We start from the raw sequence: 3827 nt of genomic DNA on the forward strand, positions 1-3827 counted from the left end.
TGTGTGTGTGTGTGTATCTCAGCATTCTAACCATGGCTTTAGCTGCTCTTTTTGAAGACCTTTGATGATATTAGGATGAAAAGCTCTGAGGAGTGTTTCTGTGAACCACATCCTCCGCTAACTGACTTCAAACTAGGATTAACCACGTGAAACCTGTCATTTCATACCCAGATGCCCACCGTCGCCTGCCTGCCTGCTGCCAATTCACCAACTGGGCTGTTAGAATTTCTCCCACCATGGGGTTCCACAGAGAACAAACCACAGAGAGATAAGAAAGAGCCCTAGTTTGGATTTGAAAATGTTAGGACGACTTAAACCGCGTCCACACTAACGCTCATCCACTATCATGAGGATTTATGCAGGAAGCTTAATTGTTCCAATGTGGTCTACATGAACCCAGCAGAGAGTAACCACTACAGTGGCATATATCACATGAAAGGAAAGCTGCCCAACCACTGAAAATGCGGTGGATGTATGAATGGACCACAGCTCAACGGTGTAGTACGGTGTCTTGGTGGTGAAGGGGGCCCAACGTTGTAAAGTGTTGTGTGTTTTTGGATTAGCACCAGTGTGTTGTGATGATGCAGCCCCTCTCTGCCAGAGAAACCATGTTTGAATGCACAGACACTCAGAACAGGGCGAGCCCCAACCTGTCCATAGGAATACCACTCATTACTATAGGACCTCAGAGTTCAGCTCCGTCTATCTCCCTCTAACCCAAACCCAGTGGAGCAGCATGAATCACCCACACTAATAGCAGTCCCAGTGCTCCTACACCTACAAAGGTAGGACTTTAATTTGAGCCAGTTTGCTACAGCAGGGAAACAATCCTGCAGCAACAGGAAATGGGAATTCTTAAGTGAATTATAATTATTGGACATTTTTGTAGGGGTTGATACATTTTTTGTTAGGGCAAATTAAGTCTGACATTTCAGAGTAGAAATTACACACTTTAGAAGCCTTTTCAAACTCAAATACACTACAAGTTTACATTTCCTGAAAATTCTCAGCAACAAAAGAATGATCAAATTAAGATCCTACATCTATCTGTACACCCCCAGGTTAAACGACAGAGGGGGCAAACACCAGCTCGCTCCCTCAAAACAGCCCTTATCGACCTGTCACTCAGTGTGGTGTTAGTTATCATTGTTTAGAGCTGTTGCACAGTAAGCAGTAAGAGGAATCTATATGGATCTGGTGTGTGTGTGTCGGTGTCGGTGTCTGTGTGTCTGTGTGTCTGTGTGTCTGTGTGTCTGCGTGTGTGTGTGTGTGTGTGTGTGTGTGTGTGTGTGTGTGGTGTGTGTGTGTGTGTGTGTGTGTGTGTGTGTGTGTGTGTGTGTGTGTGTGTGTGTGTGTGTGTGTGTGTGTGTGTGTGTGTGTGTGTGTGTGTGTGTGTGTGTGCTAACTTAGAATAACATCAGTGCCCCTAACCCCTTTAAAAAGACATTGAAGAAGCCCCCTGGCTTTTATCTCTACTGGCTAAATGGCAGGCTTTTAATTTCTCTGCCCTAATACCATAATAATTACACATGGCTGCGGGGGGGGGGGGGGGGGGGGGGGGGGGGGGGGGGGGTTGATGTCAATGGGGAAATGACCGGGGGAATTAAGGAGTTGATAGACAAAGGGTGGAAGCTCAGAGTTTCCTACAGCACCTTGAACTCAGCTGACGGCCTGTCTCCGCGATTCTCTCTGCCACCCTCCTCAGTGACCCACCTCCCCCTTCCTCACCTGACCCCACCCTTCTCAGTTACCCCTCACACCCTTCCTAACTCGACCCCACCCTCCTCAGTGACCCATCTCCCCACCTCCCCCTTCCTCACCTGACCCCACCCTTCTCAGTTACCCCTCACACCCTTCCTAACTTGACCCCACCCTTCTCAGTGAGCCCCCCCTCACCCTTCCTCACCCAACCCCACCCCCTCTCACCACAAGAGAGCAAGACTGAGACAGTACAGCCAGCGAACACGTTTAGGACGTGAAAGCAGCAAAAGCACCTTTCTACCAACAAAAGCCACCAACGTTTATCTAAACCCACACAATAAATTACAATAGACAACTGCTGCATATACTACACATGTTTCCCCTATGGCAAGCTTATGGAACTTCCAACACATCAAACGCCTCATTGCAAAGAACAGGTGTGACATAGTCATTTACTAGTTAAAAAGTAACTTTCCTAATCAGAAATGATCCTCAATCTGACTAATCTTTCCGATCCCTGTCTGGCATGACGTCGTTCTAGAAGTTTGGCTGTTGATGATTCTAACTCTGGGTGACATTGTATGGTATGCCGAGGGAGACATTTCCAACCTGTACAGTTCAACCGGTCACAGGTCAATTGCGTTGCCGTCAGTACAGGCATGCAAAGCACACTGGGACGGTCTTGATGTCGTCACCGCATATTTGTGTCACACACATTATGTGTGTGGTGTCATGTGTCCTGTGGTCCTTTTTGGTGCACCGTGTTATAGTTGTGTGGTAAGTCAGGATGTGTGTGTGTGTGCGTGTGTGTGTGTGTGTGTGTGACAGTATCCCACAGAGAAACCTGCTATTATTAGACAAACGAGCCAGGGGGAGGGAGGGAGAGGGACGGGTTGGAGGTGAGAAGAAGGGAGGATAGAAGATGTAGGAGGGGAAGCGTTCTAGTCCCCTTTTACAGTGAGATAGAGGCGTACTGCATTAAAGTTTAGGGGAGTGCTGCAGGGGTGTCCTGGACCTGGACTGGTTGCCGTGGAGGCGGGCACTACAGTGTTTCATACTGTCCTATGTACAGACTAAAGGGCCAGGGGTGGGGACTGGAAGAGCTAAGAACAGGAGCTCACTTAGCTACAATCAAGGCACCACCCACTGCTGTATCCAGCCTCCTACGTGAGGTACCAGGCCTTCCATTAGCTGGCTTTGGCTCTTAGTACAGACACCTGTTTAGTCTCAGACACACAGTCTACACAGTGGCATCATGAAAGACTGGGCTCATATACACACAGCCCGGAGAACAACTGTCTCAAAGACAAGGTGAAGAGTGGATGGAGGGAGGAGGAGCAGGGGTGGAGAGAACAGGGTAGTGGAATTGGAGATCTGGGAACGGTGTGGTAGAGGTTTAAGGGGAAAAGGGAGGGTCGCTGGAAAGAGGAAGGGATGGAGCTGGAGAGAGTGAAGCATGGTGCAGAGCGAGGGATGAATGGAGCCAGCGAGAGGGAGGGATGCAGAGAAAAGGAGGGATGGGTGTAGAGAGAGGGAGGGGTGTTGCTGAACACCAGCCAGTTAAACTCAGATAGGCAGAGATCCAGATTGGGGAGATAAAGAGGGGGAGTTTTGATGGAGGAAAAAAAGAGAAAGACAGAAAGTTGCAGATAGAGATAAAAAAAAAGATGAGTGAGAGGCAGTGGTGAGGGAGAGCAATAGATAAGCAGAGAGAGAGGGTGAGAGAGAGAAATAGAGAGAGAGATGCAGTGGCTTGGTCAGAGAGAGATGCAGTGCCTTGGCCAAATGGGCACACCCCACCCTAAAAGACCAAAAAGCCTATAGAAACGCACTCGTTATTTATATAACTCAACATGTATGTAGCCTAGTAACCTTTTTATCCATACGAGACAAGAGAACAGTGGAGTGGAAAAACTAAATGATAGCGTTTGAAAGCATGAAACGTTGCTCAAATAAAGCAATCTATAAATAAATCATAAGTGTTATTGTTAGTGTTATCTACCGGTAAGGTTGTGAGTAGGCCTACCCTTAATTCATAAAGGCCCACATATCAATCAATGTAATAACACTCGGTATAGTCCGAGGCACATCACACCCCATCCGACGCATTCTGAACAGCTAGCTCA

Source organism: Salvelinus fontinalis, chromosome 6 (assembly GCF_029448725.1).
Source record: "Salvelinus fontinalis isolate EN_2023a chromosome 6, ASM2944872v1, whole genome shotgun sequence".
In the NCBI taxonomy this organism is placed as follows: domain Eukaryota; kingdom Metazoa; phylum Chordata; class Actinopteri; order Salmoniformes; family Salmonidae; genus Salvelinus; species Salvelinus fontinalis.